Genomic DNA, 22,669 nt, shown 5'->3' with positions numbered 1-22,669 from the left:
CATAATCCCATTTAAAAATTAATATGGAATAAAGTTCCCTTTGTACTATTTCATTAAATACTTTGTAGGTGGGGAACTAGCACTTTACAAGAAAATCCCTGTGCAAAAAAAAAAAGTAGGTTACGTGCAAAGTCACAAAGACGAGAAAAATCTGCAGATGCTGGAAATCCAAAGCCTCCTATACTGCCACAATGAGGCCATACCCAGGCAGGAGGAACAACACCTTATATTCTGTCTGGGTAGCCTCCAACCTGATGGCATGAACATTGATTTCTCGAACTTCCAATAATTGCCCCACCAAACCCTCCTTCAGCATTCCCCACTCCTGTTTCCCTCCCTCATCTTACTGCCTTACGTGCCCCTCTGGTGCTCTTTCTCCTTCCCTCGCTTCCATGATCTTCTGTCCTCTCCTATCATATTCCACCTTCTCCAGCTCTTTATCTCTTTCACCAATCAACTTTCCAGCTCTATTTCACCCCTCCCCCTCTCCCAGTTTCAGCTATCACCTAACGTCTTCTACTTCTTCCTCCCTTCCCCCATCTTCTTATCCTGACTTCTCCTCTTTCTTTCCAGTCCTGATGAAGGGTCACGGCCTGAAACATTGACAGTTCGTTTTTTCCCCACAGATGCTGCCTGGCCTTCTGAGTTCCTCTAGCATTTTGTGTGTGTGCTTGGGTGCAAAGTTATGCTTTCTCTACACAATTCAATGTAAAATTCAGTTCCCTTGACACAATCTCAGCAGATACTCCCTGGGCAGGGACAGCAGACATTACATACACAGAGTAAAGGTCCTTCTATAATGTCCAGAGAACAGCACCAAGAGGGTCACACAAGATCTCCATCCCATGTGCTTTCTTATAGGTAGAGATTGAAGCCATCAGGATAGGAAGGTTGCAAAAGAGTTGTGATGCCCTTGAGTTTAAGGTGCATTGCCTTTCTAACGAGGCACTTGCCAGGGTTACTGAGGAAGAAAGCATGTTTTGGCACTGATAAAGACTCTGTGAGTTGCTGCTGGAGTTGAAACGAGAAGATATTGAACCATTGTTGCAGGATATAGAAGGATATACAGTATCTGGCAAAAAGAATGCAAATTCAGTCACAAGCAGCAATGCCAAAAGCATCAGTAGATGCCCCAAGGGAAGAATGAAATCTACTGCTGGATTATAGGGTCAATTGGGTTTCGATTATTCACAGCTTTCGCTGATGTTGCAATATTACTGTTCATTTCACTTTCTCCCCTTCACTCTCTCTTCCCCTTCTCTCTCTCTTCCCTTTCTCTCTCTCTCCCCACACTTCCCTCTCCTCCTCTCTCTCTCTTCACATCTCTCTCTTCCCCTTCTCTTTCTTTCCCCTTCTCTCCCTTCCTTTTTCTCTCTCTTCCTTCTCTTTTGCTCTCTCCCCTTATCTTTCTGACACCATCTACAAGAAGGTGGCACCTAACATCAAGAAATCTCACCATCTGGGTCATGCCCTCCTCTCATTGCTACCATGAGGCAGCAGGTACAAGAAGCCTGAAGTCCCACACCATCAGCTTCAGGAACAGCCACGCTCCTACAATCATCAGGTTCTTCAACCAAACTGCAAAACTCCAACACTACCTCAGCAACCTCTTGCATTACAATAGTTTTTTTGAACAGACCTTCTTTCTTTCTCTCTTCACTGTCTTGTATAATTTGGGTGTAACTTATATTTTGCGTCCTGTCTATACCTACTCACGTGTAATGTTGCCGCAAGCAAGTCTTTTGCTGTACTTGTGTACCTGACAATAAACTCCAGTTGTCTTGTCTTTACCTCAGGTCTTGTTCACTGACTGGCCCTCTACTAGCTAATTTTCTTACACAATGTTACGGCTGGCTCTTTGTTCTAAAATCTCCCTTAAGGTCTCACCCATCCCTCTCTCTGCAATCTCATCCACCAAAACTCTGATCTCTACATGCAAGCGATGTATTTTAAATGCCCATTAACTTCATTGATTTCCTCATCTGTGCATGCTGACCTCAGATTTTGAGAGCTGGATTCTGACATGATGGTGTGTCTCGGAGAGCTACTGCCTGTCAGTACCAGAGTCTGGGACTGAGCCAGACAGTGTGCTGTTTGTGTGGTTTGTATGCTCTCCCTTTGACTGCATGGGTTTTTTTTCCAGGTGCTACAGCTTCCTCCCACCTCCTAACAGTACACAGTTTGGTCAGTTAATTGAAAACTGTAACTTGTCTCTGGTGTGTTGATGACTGGTAGAATCCGGAGGAGGGTGAATTGCAATATGGATTAGTGTAGAATTGGTGCTTGTCAGTACAGACTCAAAGGGCTGAAGGGCCTGTTTGCATGCTGTAACACTCTATGACTCAAGGTCTGGAATTAACTCTCTAAACCTCGTATCTGCTCTCATCCTTTTAAGTTGTTACTCAGTTCTCTGTCCTCCCATTGTGTGCTGCTTGCCGGTGAGTGTTGGATAACGATACTCACCAATCAGGGCAACACAGAAGCGTTGGGGGCATGGATGTCTCAGGCTGAGCAGTCAGGGTGAGAATGGCTCCCCCCCAGCTCCTCACGTGTGTGTCTCTCCTCCCCCCTCCCCTCCCTCCCAGTGCATCACCAACAGCCACAGGATGAGCGGTTACAACACGTCCCTCGAGCTGCCCGACAGCACCCTCAACTTCGCCAAGGAGCACCCGCTGATGGATGACCTGGTGCAGCCCGTGGGACAGCAGCCATTACTCATCTAGAAGAACGCCAACTACATGAGGATCGTGGTGGATAGGGCCTGTCCTGGAATAGGATTCAGTACACCGTCCTGTACATTGGGACAGGTCAGTCTTCCAGTTTTGGGGGAATAGGAATGTGTGGTGTGATGTGTCAAACAATTGGACTTCAGTCTCAAAAGCTGACCTGAAGTTCTGCCTGCAATGATGTCTTCAAGCGTAGAGTAAACCAGTTTGGAAACAGGCCATTTGGCCCACTGAACCTATACTGACCATCGAGCACCCGTTTACACCTATCCCATGCTAACCCATTTCATTCTCCCTTTATGCCCACCAACTCCCCAAGATTCTACCACTCCCCAGGGATGGTGAACATATGGCACACACAAGGACCTTGTTAAAGTGTGGCATGTAGAGCTGCAGCTCAATTCCTCAAACCCCACCCATAATGGGCAGCATGGTAGTGTAGTGGTTAGTACAATGCTTTACAGTATAGATAGGCAACCCAGGTTCAGTTCCTGCCTCAGTCTGGAAGGAGCTTGTACTTTCTCTCCATGGCTACAAGGGTTTCCTCTGGGTGCTCCAGTTTCCTCTCACAGTGCAAAGATGTACCAGTTGGTAGGTTAATTGGTCAGTGTAAATTGTCTTGTGATGAGGCTAGGATTAAATCGGGGGGTTGCTGGACGAGACAGCTCAAAGGGCTGGAAGTGCCTATTCCGTGCTCTATCTTAAGATTTAAATAATGCTCCTGTGAAGTGGTTTACACAGTATTCCTGGCACAATGTGGGACTAAATTATGATTTATTAATTCCCAGTTTCTAAGCAAATCAATAATTCTTTGATCAGCTAGAAAGCACATGCTGCACCTCATTGCTTGTAAATGCCTGCAATGTCACAATGGGCAGAGAGCCCAACAATTTTCATTTTCTCCGACAGAACATTACTGCCTTTCTTTTGTGCATCACAGAGCCCATATCCATATTCATAGGCACGCTTAGTTTGCATTAGTCTATCTTCAAGCGCGCAAGTTGTCTCAATTAGCACAATTAACGTTTTTTATCTAATTGCCCCCTTGAAGTAATTGCCTGGAATCGTGTCCTGATTAAAATTGGTTTGATTTCTTTCCTGTACACCTTGGAGCATCTGTAGTTCACAAAATAAAAAAAGTCACTTACAGCTTTGCTGTTTAATAACAACTTGACTGTGGTTCTCCTGTGGGAGCATTTAACGTTACTGCTCTGAGGACGTGGGAACATATCTACTGGCGTTGGGAACAAAGCGCAGGTTGCTTATTTTGCTGTTTTGAGACTTGGCTTGTCTTCTCCCTAGTTCTGCTGCATCGATTTTGTTGTAATTGCTCTGAAATTTCCTTACTCCCGGGAGATTTAACTGGAGATTCTCTAGCTCTGCAATCCTGCTTCCATATCTTGCTCTTCTGTGTGAGCTTCTAACCTCACCCCACTCTGCTTGTCATTCACTCTCTCAAACTATCACTCCCTCCCATTCTTTCTCCGACCTCACCTCTTTATCTACCTCCCTCTCTACCCCTCCCTCCTTATCACCATCCTCCTTATTCACACTCTCTCTAACCCTCTCTTCTTTGCCCCTTCCCTCCCTACCAAACCTCATCCCTATCAACTTTATCCCCCTCCCTCCCCACCCCTCCCTCTCTACGCTTCTTATTTCCCCTCTTCCTCCCCTTCCCCCTCCCTTCTCACCCCTCATTCCTTTCCTCCCCTCTCCCCCTCTCCCCTCCCTCCCACCCTCTCTCACCCCTCCTTTCCACCCTCTGACCAATATCCACACCAACCCCTCCAAAACTTACTCTCTCTCCATCCTCCTCTCTCCCTCCCTCTCTCTCTCTCTCTCCACCCTCTCTCCCTCACTCTCTCTCGTTCTCTCTCTCTCCCCTACACACACTCTCTCTCTCTGTCAGTCCTCACATCTTCAACCCCAAAGGCAGTGGTATAGCCCCTGAAGGCTTGCTACATCCATGGTGTCACTGCTTTTCTGCTGTGATATTAAAGCAAACTGTTTTTTGATCTCTTGGTTCAGTGTAAAAGTGTATGCAGCACTATTCCTGAAAGTATGGCGTTCCACCTGGGGCCCTGGTCAATAATTTTCCTCATTCACCAGCACTAAAGCATCCGTTAATTGTTGTACTGTTGGAGGCTTGCTGTATATAACTAACTAAATGGTGCTGAGCTACAGAGGTAACTATACGTTCTCTATTTGCTTAAATCACTTTGCTCAGACCCAAGTTCACTAAAGGTTCTAATGAATCTCTTTCTTTTCATTTTAGAAAACAGAACATTAACCTAAGGTGCAAAACACACACAACACAAGGCACATATAGCACATGTTTTGGGTATGGTAGTGTAGTGGATAGCACAACACTTTACAGTATAGGAAACCGGGGTTCAATTCCCACTGCTGCCTGTAAGGAGTTTGTACGTTCTCCCCATGACCACTTGGGTTTCCTCCCTGACAGACCAAATACCTACTGGTTGGGAGGTGAATTGGTTTGGTCATTGTAAATTGTCCTGTGATTAGGCTAGAGTTAATTGCCGGAACAGCTCACAGGGCCGGAAGGGCCTATTCCATATTGTATTTCAATAATAAATATAAGATGGCAAGTAAACATGCAATCACGCAAAAACAATATGCATCACCTAAGCCCCTGGGTGATGTGGCCAGATGTGATCTTTTTGACCTTTTGACAGAACAAATAAACTTGAGAGATTTTCCACCGTAGGCATTGGTCTGAGCAGGCAGAATTTTCTGCGTCTGTATTTGTTTATTTTCATTTCAATGAAAGTTAGTTTAGTTCAGTTAACTTCTGGTCTAAAATTATTTCATTTTGTTTATTTATTTGTTTATCTATTTACTGATATACAGTGTGGAATAAGCCCTTCTGGCCTTCGAACCAGGGCTGGCCAGCAATTTCCCCGATTTAACCCTAGCCTAGTGACGGGAGAATTTACAATGACCAATTAACCTATCAGCCGCTGCACCTTTGGACTGTGGGAGGAACCCATAGCTGCCGGAGGAAACATATGTAGTCACGGGATGAAAGAACAAACTCCTTACAGGCAGCCACAGGAATTGCACCTGGGTCACCTGTACTGTAAAGAGCTGTGCTAACCACTACATTCTTCTTCTTCTTCTTCTTCTTTATCACTAACCAAAATGTCAAGTGCTCAATATATTTTCCAAACTGGATCCGATAATTTATAAATACAGTGAATAACTTCGTGTTATATGAAACCTGTTTGCTTGAAGGCTTTATTCACCTGTTAGAACTGGTTTGATGTTTTAGAGTGAGATTGGTTAAATATCAACATGCAATTCATTTGAATGGACAAGATAATACTATTGACTGTGAGTTCAGAGAGGTATACAAAGATTTAAGTGGATTGAACTATGGCCTTAATGATTATCCTAGAATAGGTCATGATAGGAACACAGGACTAAAGCTTGAAATCAGCAAGTTGTCCCACAGGAAAGATTGGCCTTGCTTGCCTCTATCTGCTGGAGATGATAAAAGTGTGAGATGACTTCACTTGCTGAAGGACTTTGCCAGGTTGGATGTGGAGAAGATATTTCCTTTTGTGGGAAAATCATAGTTCAGCACACGGACTAGATAGGCCAAAGGGCCTGTTTCTATGGTGTAGTTCTCTATGACCCTAGTCAAGAACTAGAGGATATTACAAATAACGAGCATTAGGATGTGAAATTTGTTGTTGTGTGACAGTAAAGGATAAGTAGATAGATGCCTTATTGATCCCAAAGGAAATTACAGTGTAAGACATAAAATTGCCATAAATACAAAAAATATATAAATAGTGCAAAAAGGGAATAACAAAGTGGGGTTCATGCACCACTCAGAAATCTGATGGCGGGGGAGAAGAAAGTCTTCCTGGATCATTAACTGTGGATCTTCAAGCCTCCTGTACCACCGCTATCAAGAAGCGGGCATGTCCTACATGGGGGTTCTTAGTGATGGATGCCCCCTTCTTGAAGATGTCCTTGACGGAAGTTATAGTTTCATACCTACCCGTCTTCTTCTTAAGCCCAACACCCCTACTGGGCCATGGGCTGTCGACAGCTGATTGCCACGCGTCCTCGATCCTGGTTGATCGGACCTGTGGCTTCCGCTTTCACCGCATAACTTCATACATCTTCCAGGTGAAGATCTTTCCTCTGTCAAGGATGAGGTTGGACCTTCATCCGGCGTTTCTGTAGCGCTGTGTTTTTATGAGATGGGGTGGCTAGCCACATACGCAAACCTCCTCCTTTCACAGCCAGCCTTCGGACCGTCCTTGCTGGAGTTATACTTGCCTGTGGAAGGTACATATTGTACTGGTGACATGGTATGGGAATATTATCACCAGCACTGCCATTGACATGATCTCCTGGCTTGACATTTGACATCATCTTCTCTCCAGAAACTGGGAATGTGGGTATGTAAGCCCACAGTTGTGAATGCTGCGTGCATTTTCTCCAGTGAATTGTCCTTTCTGTCTGACTTGTCTCTAAGTATCCTGTGATTCACTGCAGTAATTAGATTTGTATTGACAGAATCCATAAAGCATTTGTTTCTCAGCAGTAATATAGATGGAGTGAGGTATCACCTTTTTTAAATGCCGCTGTTTAAGGAGGCAGAATTCACTTTGCATTAAGCATCCTGATGAACCATGAAAGGTATAGTCAGTCCTTGCCATGTAATATCATCTTTGTTTTATTGCAGTTTCTTTACTGCATTTGTATGTGGTTATTATACTGTGAATACAAAGCAGGTGATTTAGACAGAGGGTAGGGTTGCATTTTAGATATATTGACCAAGAAGGGTTGATTCAATTGCAATTAATGCTCTCTGATAGCATTGTGCATAATACGTCATTATTATTTAGATATTAATTTATTTAGAGATTAAACATAGTAACAAACCCTTCTGGCTCACGAGCCTGTGCCAACCAAATACACCTGCCTGACCAATTAACCCACTAACCCATCCATCTTTTGAATGTGTGAGAAAATCAGTGCACCTGGAAGAAACCTACCTGTACACTGCCTATAGACGTTGGTTTCACTCAGGTGTTCATTCCTACCTCTGGGTCCCCATCTTGACAATGTAGAAGTAATTTTATTTCTTGGACAGCAAGACCCATATTCTAAAAGTGCTTGGTGGAACACCATAGAGAGAGATCTGCTCTTTTATTTTAAATCTGTTCCATTTTCAGGGTCCATTTGTTTCCTGTGAGGCCTGCAATTATTGTCCATCCCTTATTGCCCTTGAGAAGGTGATGGAGGTTTGCTAGGCCAGCTTTTAAGAGCTACCACATTCTGAGGGTGTGGGGTCACATGCGGTCCAAACAGAGTAAGTCATCCAAAACAACTAACCATCTGCTTGAAGAACTCAGTAGGTCAGGCAGCATCTGTGGGAGGAAAGAAACTGTTGACCATTGTAGCCCTTGGTAAGCCTCAGCCTCGCTCAGCTCGCTTTCGTCTAGGGGGAGCGGCCTTCAGCCCCGCCAAACTGGGTAATCAAGTTTGTGTAGATGCTGTGTGATGTACCCCACCACGCCAAATAACAGACAGTACACCATATGTGATTAAGTGATTACACTTTATAAGTATTTCTTGGTGATGTGTTAGTGGAAACAAATACAATAAAGGCGCCAAGACAGTAACTCTATCAGTTCCGTGCACAAGTAATTTGTTGGAGCTCTTACAGAACTGGGTCTCCCTTTCCTCCAGTCACTGTCCTCTGAACTCCGCCGACCCTCGAATGGGACCACCCTCGGTGGTCGACCAAATGCTCCACATGAGTCTGTCCTTGTCTCCCCTCCTCATCAAAGACCCTGGGCCCCGGACTCCCGCTCAGGGTCCGTTCCGTCGCCCAGCTTACCGCATCTCATTGCGTCTCCTCTCTCTGTCCCCATCGCGCCTTCTGCCCAAAGCCCGCGAAAATAATAGCTTACAGACACACAAGAAAGAATAACATCTATCCCAATTGGTTAGCAAATGAATGCAATTCTCGTTATCAGTAATTATAATCCAAACAAGCTGCTACTGTTAACTCAGCAGTTAACATTACAGAGAAGCCATTTTATTATAACATAATAAAGAAGCCATTTTATTAGCCTAAGCAGTAACATAAAAGAAGAAACCCCTACACCATAAATACCCAAAGATTCTTTTCCTCACACAAACGCTGCCCAAACCACTGAGTTCTTCCAGCACAATGTTTGGGGCTCCAGATTTCAGCATCTGCGATCTCTTGTGGTTCCAGTGCAAGAACTACTTCTGAAGAACATTGGTTAACTAATAAAGTTTTAATAATTCATTATTCCCTTTGCACCCCATCCACCACCCTTTTCCCTGTCCTACCTGGATTAATATATCACCTGCCAAGTCATGCTCCTTATTCTCTCCCTACCCTCTTATTTGGGTGGTTGGGTGGAGATACACCTCCATCAAAGAAGGTGTAAGGTGCTTCTTCCCTCCACTAACTTGCAGGTCACCCTTGGGTGAAGTGTAGCAGTGCTTAGCCCTGATCAGAGTCACGTGAAGCCATGGGAGCAGGTGGTGCATGGTCCTATGAGCAGCTGGTGCACATCACAAGTCCTGGTTATGCAACCTCTGACGCCAGACAGACCAACTCTGAAGATTGTTGATAATGGCTGGGATCACCCATCTTGTAGAGACATTACCCAGAAGAAGGAAATGGCAGAACACTTTTGCAGAAAAAATTGCCAAGAACAATCATGGCCATGGATAGAGAAAAGAATAAGAACAACAGACGGAAAGACGGATAGAAGACCATAATCGCCTGCATCATACGACACGGTACGTAATGACGATGATGATGATCCTTTTATTTTCTGGATTCTACCCTCTTTTGTTCCACTCCTGATGAAGGATTTCAAACTGAAACGTAGACTTCATTTCCCACCATAGTTGCTGCCTGATCTGCCGAGTCCCTCCAATGCATTGTAAATGTTGATTCAGATTTCCAGCATCTTTAGGTTCTCTTGTATATGAGTTTTCATAATAGTCCAATATTTCTTCTTAGCATCATCATCTCATCACCATTTGCTGCTACAAGTTCCGCATTCATAACAACATACAAATCCGCCATTTTCAGAGGCGAGATTTGTACTCTGATCTCTGGGTTGTTAATCCTAAGCCTTGTTTTACTCATTGCTTAACTAGCCCCATACTCTGCGTACAACAGCATCCATCAACAAAAGGACACCCAGCATCCAGGCCATGCCCTCCTCTCGCTTCTACTATCAGTAAGATTGTACAGGAGCCTTAGGTCCCATACCACCAGGCTCAAAAGCAGTCGATACCATTCAACCATCAGTCTTCTGAGCTGGTGCTCTGAATTGACTCTATAACCTACAGACTCACTTTCAAAGACTTTTCACAATTCACGTTCTCAGTATTTTTCATTTGCACAGTTTGTCCTCTTTCACAAATTGGTTGTTTGTCAGTTATTGTCTATTTACGTAATGTTTTTCATGGAGGTCTATTGTATTTCTTTTCTTCTTTAGACGCCCGCAAGAAAACAAATCTCAGGGTTGATATATGGTGGCATATACAGTACTGAGCAAAAGTCTTAGGCACATATACAGGATATATCTAGGATACTGAAGACTTTTGCACAGTACTGTATTTGTCAACATGGAATGGAAAGCAAGTTCGTAAATCTGGTGGGAGCAAAGGATTTTGGGAATGGCAAAGGTGGAGCAACACAGGAGGGGTGCGGGACAGGTGGCAGAGAAGGAGTGCCAAGGGTGGCATAGGTACAGATACTCCAAACAATTAGTTTATTGATCATTAAAGAATGTCTCCTTGGTTCTTCCCAGATCTTCCCCTCTCCCTTCCCTTTTTCCCAACCACGATTCCCTTCTCCCTGCCCCCTTCCCACTCTCAGTTCACAATGGAGACCCTATCAGAGTCAGGTTTATCATCACTCACATATGTCATGATTTTTTTTTGCCGCTGGACAGTGTAAAACATAAAATTACTGGCGTACTGTGCAAAAGTCTTCGGCACCCTAGCTATATGTACACTCCTAAGGAGCTTTTTTCTCCTTATATTTGGATATTTGAGGTAGTATAGACGAGTTTACTTCATCTAGCTTGCATGCACCAGAATAGAAATAGTCAGTGGAGCACTGCAGATGTGGATTTACAATCTCCAGCTAACCTTGGAGTGTTTAATGGTCGAGGGTAGATGAGCTTTGATATGTATATAACCTGCAATGCGCTTCAGTTTAACATCACAGTTAGACCTGAATGCCCGGAAATTGTGATCAATGCTGCTTCAATACAGCCTGTAACTCAGTTACTTGTTTTTTTTCTCCGATATTGAAATATTGTTGGAAAATTACTAATACCCTATACCGCACCTGAAATTAATAATGTATCTTGTGGTGTAGTGGTCTGACCTCTACCTTGCCGAGACACAGCGACAACTTGCGGATACCTCCTCTTATTTACCCCTCGATCGTGACCCCACTAAGGAGCACCAGGCCATTGTCTCCCACACCATCACCGACTTTATCCGCTCAGGGGATCTCCCATCCACTGCTACCAACCTTATAGTTCCCACACCCCGCACTTCCCGTTTCTACCTCCTACCCAAGATCCACAAACCTGCCTGTCCTGGCCGACCTATTGTCTCAGCTTGCTCCTGCCCCACCGAACTCGTTTCTGCATACCTCGACACTGTTTTATCCCCCCTTGTTCAATCCCTTCCGACCTATGTTCGTGACACTTCTCACGCTCTTAAACTTTTCGATGATTTTAAGCTCCCTGGCCCCCACCGCTTTATTTTCACCATGGATGTCCAGTTCCTATATACTTCCATCCCCCATCAGGAAGGTCTCAAAGCTCTAAGCTTCTTTTTGGATTCCAGACCTAATCAGTTCCCCTCTACCACCACTCCGCTCCATCTAGCGGAATTAGTCCTTACTCTTAATAATTTTTCCTTTGGCTCCTCCCACTTCCTGCAAACTAAAGGTGTAGCTATGGGCACCCGTATGGGTCCTAGCTATGCCTGCCTTTTTGTTGGGTTTGTGGAACAATCTATGTTCCGTGCCTATTCTGGTATCTGTCCCCCACTTTTCCTTCGCTACATCGACGACTGCATTGGCGCTGCTTCCTGCACGCATGCAGAACTCGTTGACTTTATTAACTTTGCCTCCAACTTTCACCCTGCCCTCAAGTTTACCTGGTCCATTTCCGACACCTCCCTCCCCTTTCTAGATCTTTCTGTCTCTGTCTCTGGAGACAACTTATCCACTGATGTCTACTATAAGCCTACTGACTCTCACAGCTATCTGGACTATTCCTCTTCTCACCCTGTCTCTTGCAAAAATGCCATCCCCTTCTCGCAATTCCTCCGTCTCCGCTGCATCTGCTCTCAGGATGAGGCTTTTCATTCTAGGACAAGGGAGATGTCTTCCTTTTTTAAAGAAAGGGGCTTCCCTTCCTCCACTATCAACTCTGCTCTTAAACGCATCTCCCCCATTTCACGTACATCTGCTCTCACTCCATCCTCCCACCACCCCACTAGGAATAGGGTTCCCCTGGTCCTCACCTACCACCCCACCAGCCTCCGGGTCCAACATATTATTCTCCGTAACTTCCGCCACCTCCAACGGGATCCCACCACTAAGCACATCTGTCCCTCCCCCCCTCTCTCTGCATTCCGCAGGGATCGCTCCCTACGCAACTCCCTTGTCTATTCGTCCCCCCCATCCCTCCCCACTGATCTCCCTCCTAACACTTATCCGTGTAAGCGGAACAAGTGCTACACATGCCCTTACACTTCCTCCCTTACCACCATTCAGGGCCCCAAACAGTCCTTCCAGGTGAGGCAACACTTCACCTGTGAGTCGACTGGGGTGATATACTGCGTCCGGTGCTCCCGATGTGGCCTTTTATATTTTGGCGAGACCCGACGCAGACTGGGAGACCGCTTTGCTGAACATCTACGCTCTGTCCGCCAGAGAAAGCAAGATCTCCCAGTGGCCACACATTTTAATTCCACATCCCATTCCCATTCTGACATGTCTATCCACGGCCTCCTCTACTGTAAAGATGAAGCCACACTCAGGTTGGAGGAACAACACCTTATATTCCGTCTGGGTAGCCTCCAACCTGATGGCATGAACATCGACTTCTCTAACTTCTGCTAAGGCCCCACCTCCCCCTCGTACCCCATCTGTTACTTATTTTTATGCACACATTCTTTCTCTCACTCTCCTTTTTCTCCCTCTATCCCTCTGAATATACCTCTTGCCCCTCCCGTTTTTCTTCCCGGACCTCCTGTCCCATGATCCTCTCGTATCCCTTTTTGCCTATCACCTGTCCAGCTCTTGGCTCCATCCCTCCCCCTCCTGTCTTCTCCTATCATTTTGGATCTCCCCCTCCCCCTCCAACTTTCAAATCCCTTACTCACTCTTCCTTCAGTTAGTCCTGACGAAGGGCCTCGGCCTGAAACGTCGACTGCACCTCTTCCTACAGATGCTGCCTGGCCTGCTGCGTTCACCAGCAACTTTGATGTGTGTTGCATGTATCTTGTGGTAATTTTTACTTGGCCGGAAGACAATATTATTGTCCACATGAACCTGTGTACTGTGCACAAACTCAAATAAAATTCCCCCAACACAATCCTGCTCCAATTGTGCTGAAATGATTTAAGCCACAATGAATGAGAATTGGATAAAAGCTAATATCAATCCAATTTCAGACCAACCCAGGGCATTTATATTCAGGCCACTGTGTGTCCCGCTGAAGTCTGGAATGTTTCTGTACCAAAGTTCAAAGGAAATTTATTATTAAGGTACATATGTGTCACCATATATAGCTCTGAGATTCATAATCTTGTGGCATACTCAATAAATCTATAATAGCCATAACAGAATTAATGAAAGACCTCTCAACTTAGGTGCTTAACCAGAGTACCGAAGGCGACAAATTGCAAATACAAAATGGAAGATACAGTAATAATAAATAAACAAGTGATAAATTTGGCATGAACATTGAATTCTCCAACTTCCGGTAATTCCCTCCCCCTCCCTTCCCCCATCCCAGTTTCACTCTGCCCCCTCCCCCAGCTGCCTATCACCTCCCACATGGTTCCGCCTTCTTTCTTTTTTATTTTAAAAATAAATTTCCATTCATAAAACATCTTATTCCACTTACATCAACTTTACACATTTTCTGGATAACAGTTATGCTTGTGTTCTTATGAAAAGTCCAGACGACATGAATGCAGCCAGCCATACAGCAATATATCTCATTACTTCCCTGTTAACTATTTCACAGCCACATGCGTGTTAGGCAATCAAGACCATAAAGCAACATCTAAAAAAGGAAGTTACTAGGTAAACACATGGGAAGGTCCTTACCTCTTAAAACATACATTATCGAAGGTAAGCATTCATTTTTACCACATGATTGCTTGTACATTTGGTCTTACGTTGACAATAATTTCTTTTAATACAAATAAAATGTTCAGATGTCATGTGTAGCAAAATGAAGACATAAGCAATGGTGAATATTACAACTGACGGAATGTTAATCCTCCTCTGCCCTATCCCAAAAATCCTGAAACACGTAATAGATGGTGCAGGTTTTGATCTACGTATTAGCAACTCTCTAGAAATTGCACGACTCGTACTGAATCTGCCATTTCCCCAATACAGACACTAAGTTATGGGCATCCTTCTTTGCTAGTACAGGAAACAATTGACATTAGCTTTGTGGAAACCACAGCTACAAAGAGTACTAACCAAATATTTAAAACTTGTATAAAAATTCCACACCCTGAATTTACATTGGCCATCTGAAACTTACAGTACAAGAGTTACAGGAGGGAGGAGAAGATGGCGACGCAACGCAGTGCGCGTGGCCGTTCCGAATGAATATCAATTATGTGTAACTAGGGGCCGTGCACAATCCGGATTTGATGGAGACAGACGTGAGAAGCGCAGATGAACATCTGGAGTAACTTCTGAAATGCCTGCTTCCCTGCCACTGCCACTGTGCGATCTAGAAACTCCGGAGACGAAGGCCCCAGATCCTCGGCTTTGCGTATCGCCTGCTGCCGGGGCCAGGGTCAAAACGCTCGGCAGAGATGGTGCTCAGTGCTCGGTGTCGAAGAGGTAATTGGAGGCTTGGAGTTTTCAGACGGACTCGGAGTTGGACTGTGGTCAGATGCTTCCAGGATGCTGCATCGGCAAGTTGGCGGCGCTGGAGGTTCACCGTCTGCGTGAGATGATGGGACTTTCGAGAGACTTTGAGACTTTTACTGTGCCATAGTCTGTTCTTATCAAATTACGGTATTGCTTTGCACTGTTGTAACTATATGTTATAATTCTGTGTTTTTTCTTAGTTTTTAAGTCGGTTTATCATGTGTTTCTGTGATATCATTCTGGAAAAACATTGTATCATTTCTTAATGCATGCATTACTAAATGACAATAAAAGGGGACTGCGTGTCCTCATAATCATAAGAGTTCCCAATATGATTTGGCTCTTCTCTCCTATCAAACACAAACCACATGAGAAACACAGAGACCCAACAAAAGTGACAGAAGCTCTCCAAAGACCTAAAATAGAAACTAGTGGGACAGCAAAGGTTACAAACAGTCCTGATGGTGAAGATTCAGGAATGAGGCCTCCCTCGCCAGCATCAGCTTCTTCCCCCTGGTTGTCTGACGTCCACAACGTCAAGTTATCTCGCAACAACTGCATTATTAATGTGCTGTCTTTCTAGGAATCTTCATTCAGTGTATCAAGCTCTGCAATTGCTTCATCAAATGCAGCCTTTGCAAGGGAGCAAGCTTGTTCTGGAGAGTTGAGAATTTCACAGTGAAACACTGAAAAATTAAGGGCCAGTCCTAGGTGGATAGGGTGTGTCGGCTGCATCTCTTTTTTCTGATGTCAAACGCTTCTTGGTAGGCTTGTTGTGAATGATGCACTGTGGCGTTCTTGTCATCACCAGAAGCCACTTCAGCTAAGTAACGATAGTAATCTCCCTTCATTTTCAAATAGAAAACTCTGCTCTCCGGAGAACTAGCATTGGCAATCAAGCATTTATTAAGAAGACCCAACACACCGTTGCAGATGTGCCGCAGCTCGGCCTCGATCTTCTCTCTGTACTCCCTGGTCATCTGCTGCTTCTTCTCGTTGCTCTTGGTCTTCTGCTCGATGCGGAGATGGCCCTCCAGGAGGAGTGCCGGCCCCCACCACGTTCTTGTAGGCGACCGAGAGCAGGTTGCGCTCCTCGTTGGAGAGCTCCAGGCCCTGCTCGGTCACGGCTTTCATTGAGGTTGCCATGTCATCGTAGCGCTCGGCCTGCCCGGCCAGCTTGGCCTTCTGCACCGGCTCGTTCTTGCCCATGGCGGATGGGGAGAGGAGGGAGGGAAACCGATCACTCTCGCACTCTACTGTCCGAGTTGAGCCCTCACGGTGACTCTGGCGCTCAGCGAGTGAGGAGGAACCACCGCAATTTGCCTCACTTGACGCTCGTTCACCTGCTCGCTCTCTCTCACACACACACACACACACACACACTTGGTGGGTGGGGGAGGTGATCCGCCTCCTTCTACTACCCATTGTGCTTCCCCCTATTCCTTCTTCACCTTTCCTGCCTATCCCCTCCCTGCTCCCCTCCCCCACCCCTTGATCTTTCCCCTTACTGGTTTTTCACCTGGAACCTACCAGCCTTCCCCTTCCCACCCTCCTCCCACCTTCTTTATAGGGCCTCTGCCCCCTCCCTCTACAGTTGTGACGAAGGGTCTCGGCCGGATACGTTGATTGTTCGTTTCCACGGATGCTGCCCGACCTGCTGAGTTCCTCCAGCGTGTTGTGAGTGTTGTTTTGGCCCCAACATCTGCAGAATATTTTGTGTTTACGATAAATATCGAGAATTTGAGATAAAGAGTCCTTGAAAGTGAGTCCATTGGTTGTGGGAATATTTCAATGATGGGGCAACTGAAGTTGAGTGAAATTATCCCCTTTCTATTCAAGACCCCGATGGATGAAGGATAGTAACTGTTCTTGAACCTGGTAGTCCGAGTCCTGAGGCCCTTGTACTTTCTTCCTGTTGGCAGCAGTGAGAAGAGAGCATGGCCTGGCTGGTGGGGGTCCCTGATGATGGATGCTGCTTTCCTGCAACAGTATTTCATGTAGATGTGCTCAGTGGCTGGGAGGACTTTACCCATGATGGACTGGGCCATATCCACTACTTTAGTGGGATTTTCTGTACCTGGTTATTCTGTCAGCTGGGGAGGGGGGGGGTGAGATAAACAGCCTTGCATTTACATAGCACCTTCCTTGAACTCCATTTACACTTCACAGCCAAAAATATAATTTCTTAAACTGAAAAAAAGTGCAAATGTTGGAAATCTAAAAAACATAAGCAGAAAATGATGGTAACATTCGGCAGTCAAGCAGTGTCTATGGAGAGAAAAACCAAGTTAATCAAAGTCATGGCTTATGCCTGAAATACCGAAATGTGGAGCTTTCAGCTGGATGTCAACTCCATCTAGCACTCTAGGCTTTGATGATATAGTACCAAGAAACTCCATGGCAAGCGGACCAGCACTGCCATGCAGAATAAAGTCTCAGAGACTTGGGTAAGCTAGCTGTAGACTGGGCCAGTGTGGTGTGAGTATCTACATGCAGAGTAATTGCCAGAACTTTGAAGGGGAAAAGGGTCATGGATTGTGTAGGTTATGGTTGACCTATTCCTCCTGTTGGACCACAGTTGGCATTGGGTTCATGATGGCATATTGGGCCACGGGCCAAGTGCTGGAAGGTGGGATGAATCTCATTGGTCCGAATGGACTTGGTGGGCCAAATGGTCTGTATCCATGTTATCAAACTCTACATCTGTATGACTCTATCACAGAGAAATCATGCAGCATTGGTGGCAAAGGCTTACCGAGACCCAGCAAATCCAAGAGAAGCTCATAGCAGTCCAAAGGTTAATGGCTCACGTAGTTCTACTAACAGTGCAGAATACAAACCAATGTAAGCAGAATTCAGTTATTCTGCCACCCCTCTACCTCCACTGTTTCTTTGCACTATGTCATACTTCCATTTTGATAATATTCCTGTCAATAATTCATCCTGTTAGAAGGACACGTTGCTCTCGGTGTTTATCTCAGTGCACGGTTGGGTACTGAACAAATGATGGAAGAGAAATGGAAAGCACACCAGTGGAAATTGGAAACAGAGGGTGCTGGAATTGGAAAGGAGAACCATGCATGCAGTAGCAAAACGGAGGAAGACCATTTCATCCCATCGAGTCTATGCCAGCTTACAGAACAGTCCCTTACCCTTCCAATTATTCCTGTGAACTCTTCTCCCCACATTCCAATCAGTTCCCCCCAGATTCTACCATTCCCTGCACACCAGAACAATTTATAGTGGCCAATTAACCCACTGACCTGCAAGTCTTTGAATGTTGGAGTAAGCCCAGTCAGTCACCAAGAGAGTGTGCAAACTCCAAACTGAACAACCGCAGCAGGAGTCAGGATTGAGCAACTTTGGGACCCTCTATCGATGAAAGCATGTGCTGGCCTTAGAGGAGGTCCAGAAGAAGTTCACAAAAATGAAAGGAATGAAAAGTTCAATATATGAGGAGTATTCGGCATCTCTGGACCTGTACTCCATGGGGTTTAAAAGGATGAAGGGGGATCTCATTGAAACCTACTGAATACTGAACGAATAGAGTGGATGTGCAGAACATATCCACTGGCAGAACAGTCTACAATCTTAGGGCACACCCTCTGAATAAAGGGATGTCCCTTTAAAAGAGAAATTTCTTCAATGACAACGTGGTAAATTTGTGGAATTTATTTTGTTTTGTTAGTCTCCCCTCTCGCTGTGTGGCACCTCTCTGCCCTTTTTTAAGGAGAGAGAGAGAGCGTGTCGCATGTCGAATTTTAACTACTAGTTTCTTTGTACGGCAGATCTTGATCTCTCATTGGGGGCTTTGCTATTTCTTGTTTGGTGCGTGATGGGTTCTGGTGTTTTTTGCTGAAATAAGTGGGGGAGGAGGGGAGGGTTGATGCTTTGTTGCTGCTCGTGAGTGGGAGGGGGGAGAAAGGGGCTTTGGGATTCAAACGTTTTTACTGTTTCTCATGCTTTGGGTACTCTTCTATTTTTCGTGAATGTGTCTGCGAACAGTAAGAATTTCAGGTTGTAGACCATGCATCCTCTGATGTTAGATGGAATCATTTGAACCATTTGAACAGTGGGCTATGAAGTCCAAGTCACTGGGTGAATTTAAGGCAGAGATTGATACGTTTTTGATTGGTAAGGGGTTAAGGGTTACTGGGAGAAAATAGGAGAATGGGGTTAAAAAATCAACCATGATTGAATGGCGGAGCAGATTTGATAGGCCAAATGGCCTAATTCTGCTCTTATATCTTATGGTTTTATGAACTTGTTCCACTGGAGCTGTAGAATTATAGATAGCCTGGAAAGACATGGGACAGCTGAAGTTGTAATCTACAGCAGACAAAAAGGTGCTGGAGGAACTCAGTGGGTCAGGTAGGTCCAAAGTCCAAATGACAGGATTGTTTGTAATCTTATTGAATGACAGAATAAGTTGAGGAGCCAAATAGCCTAGCCTGCTTTCATTCTCATTCACAGAAAAACAGAGACTTCTTCATGGAAATTAGACTTTAAAAACTGACCAGTCAAATCCTAGGAGCAGGTCAGGATCCCTGGCGGACCGTGTGTTCAATAGTGCTGCCACACAGCCTATGTGACCTGGGTGAAGTTCTGAGCTGGGACAGGCCAACATGACCTGACCCAATCCCATCCAAACCCAGCACACATAGCCAAGTCCCACAGGGCTCAATGGAATAGCTTTTCAAGGCTGGGACCAGAAGTGAGAGATTACAGCTATCACAAAGGAAAGATGTGACCTGACTTCTCAATTTAGCAAAAGGTTGCAGAGAATGTTGCTTATTTAGCAAGGAATCTAAAATGTGGGCCATGACTTCAAGCTCGATAGACAAAGAGGACTGAAGTCTTCACTCAAAACAAGAACCTAGAACTCATTAGCATGCAAGTTGGTTGATGAAAATGACTTGGGTTCTCTCAACAGGAAACTATTGAGTACATGAGAGTAGAAGAGTGTGGGAAGAGATGCCGGAGGGCTGAGGTGAATAGGAGATTTATGATGGAATATAATCAGTAGAACAGATAGGTAGCCTGGAGACACATACGACTGCGGAAGCTGTAAGCTACAGCAGACAAAAAGGTGCTGGAGAAACTCAGTGGGTCAGGCGGCAAGTGCGGACTGGCCAGATGAAGGGTATCAACCCGAAACCTTGACTGTCCATTTCCCTCCACGGTTGCTGCCAGACCTGCGGAGTTCTGCCAGCAGCTCATCTTCACTCTAGACCAGGGGTTCCGGAACTGGGGTCCACAGTACCCTTACATAATGGTTTTGGTCTGTGGCACAAATCAGGTTGGGAATCCCTTCTCTAGACAGACAGTCCATTCCCCTTCAGTAAATTCCATGTAATGTTATAATAAATATATAATCAGAGGATACAAAAGCACTGGGGTAGGTATAGAGAAGATTTACAACAAATATACTAGAAATGGATGGGTAAACATATCATGATATCCTTTCCCTTGGGAAAGAAGGCTGAGAAGTTAGTAGAGTCATGAAAGGCTTTGATAGAGTGAATACAGAGAGTGGGAAAAACCATCACTAAGGCTGCCAACTTAAGGAGGTTAGCAAGGAATCCTGCAGAGAATTAAGAAGAAAATGTTTTACCTAAAGGGAAAGTTGGATTGACACTCACAGAGAGTAGTTGAAGTAAACACTGTGTACGTGCTGGGCAGACAGAGATGCAAATGAAGAAAAATGAACAGAGGCCTACACAGGTGGGCCGAGGCTCGAGTACAAACCATGTGCCAGAGTGGACGAGGAGCTGATCGCTGAAGCTCGGGTAATCTCCCTGTCACATTGTTAAACCTACAGTAGTTCCTCTACATCAAGGCTGTTGCTTATGAACCTCAAATACAAGAGGTTTTGGAGCCTATTAAAGTGCAACAAATTTTAACTTGTACAACAGCTGTGTGTTGGTTGCAAGAACAAAGTTCAAAGCAAATTTATTATCAAACCACATATGTATATGTCACATATACAACTCTGATATTCATTTTCTTGCAGACATGATAAATAGAGAATAATAACCATAACAGAATCAATGAAAGACTTTTGTTGCATGGCAGATGGCTATGCGCCGAAAGACAATGATATACAATTAGACAATGACTCTGTTAACATTTCTCATTGTAACTTATAGTGATCTTTTTATGTATCGCCCTGTACTGATGTTGTAAAACCACAAATTTCATGACATATGCCAATGATAACAAGCTGGAACAGCACAGTAGTGTAGTGGTTTGCGTAGCACAACTACAGTGCCAGCACCCTCGGCTCAGTTCAGCCGCTGTAAGGAGTTTGTATGTTTTCCCCATGCTTGTGAGTGTTTTCTCAGGGTGCTCTGGTTTCCTCCCACATTCGAGTTGGGAGGTTAATTGGTCACGTGGGCGTAACTGGACAGTGTGGTCTTTTGGGCTGCAAGGCTCTGTTACCGTGTTGTGTCTCTAAAACTGGAGTTTCCAAACTGGGGTCCACGGACCCCTCAGTTAACGGTAGGGGCAGGTTGAGAACCCCTGCTCAGAAGTTTCTGGCTGCCTGTAAGCAAATAAATCTCAAGGTGTATGATTTTACACATTTTTTTGATAATAAGTGTACTTTGAATCTTTGCGTCTTAAACTTTGCAATGTAGGAAGGGAGGAAAGCTCCTTTTAAGACCATCCTAATAGATGTTTTTGACGAGGCAGCAGGGTTGTAAGTAACCAGTCAGCCTCTAGCTACTGAATGGCATGAGGAATTTTAGCATGATTTCCCTGATGAGAGCATTAGTGGTATATTGTAGATGATTTACTGAAAATTATTAAAATATGGAAAAAAATGCACATCACCAGGAAATGTATAAAGTCTTTTGATTTGTTGATGTGCTTTCTGTAAGAACTGCATGGAGAGTTGGTAATGGATGTACTCATGGTTTCTGCACAGACCCTTTTACAAACACAGGTTTCTAAGTCTCTTGGAGGTCTAGATTCCTCTTCAGCACCATTTCCCCTTGATTTCAAATTTCCTGCTCTTCCAAAAGTCTATCTCCCTCCTTTTTTAATACTTGAATGGATGCAAATTACTCCACAAAGGAGTGGTGAATTCCCATCATCCTGGCCTTGTCCTAAAATAAACTTCACCCAGAGCAAATCAGTCACTGTAGGATCTTGCTATGCAGTAATTTTATTTTTTGGAACACAACATTGGGTTAAAATAGTTCATTGACCACAAATCATTTTGGGTCAATTTGAAGATTCAAAATGCATTCTGAAAAATGCCAATCGCCCTGTCCCACTGTCCCGACCTGTCTCCCTCCCTATCCCCCTTCCCCCTCCCCAATCCCTCTCCCCATCTCTATCCCCTCCCCTACTCCTCCCCTCCATCTTCCCCCTCCACCTCTCACCTCCCACCTCCAGCATCCTCCCACTCCCTCCTCTCTTTTTTACCCTTCCCTTCTTTCTTCCCCTCCTCCTTCCCCTTCTTTCCCCTCCACCCTCCCCTTGCCCGCCCTCTCTCCCTTCTCTCTCTTACCTTTCCACTTCCTCCACCGTTCCTACCCCACTAAAATCTTCCCTTTTAGAATAGAGAGTCTAGGTCTCCACTATCTTTCTTGTGACAAAGTGATGTTAGCTCCGAGACATCCCTCTCTAATTTCATGAACCCCTTATCCAGGAAAGTCCATCACCATTCTAATTTCATCAACCACTTCTACACCCTGAAATTTTCTGCAACCTTCCAAACCTGGTGGACTGCAGCCTCTTTCAGGAA

At 44.9% G+C, this 22,669-nt stretch overlaps 1 pseudogene; it reads right to left on the bottom strand.

Annotated features, from left to right (window-relative positions):
- Nucleotides 1–15,405: 15,405 nt before the first annotated feature.
- On the bottom strand, nucleotides 15,406–16,126 carry LOC140202336 (14-3-3 protein beta/alpha-1-like; annotated as a pseudogene).
- Between the last annotated feature and the right edge of the window lie 6,543 nt (nucleotides 16,127–22,669).

This window comes from Mobula birostris, chromosome 8, assembly GCF_030028105.1.
Source record: "Mobula birostris isolate sMobBir1 chromosome 8, sMobBir1.hap1, whole genome shotgun sequence".
Lineage (NCBI taxonomy): Eukaryota > Metazoa > Chordata > Chondrichthyes > Myliobatiformes > Myliobatidae > Mobula > Mobula birostris.
The sequence above is the reverse complement of the archived record's forward strand: the minus strand, read 5'-3'. Positions and strand labels throughout refer to the sequence as shown.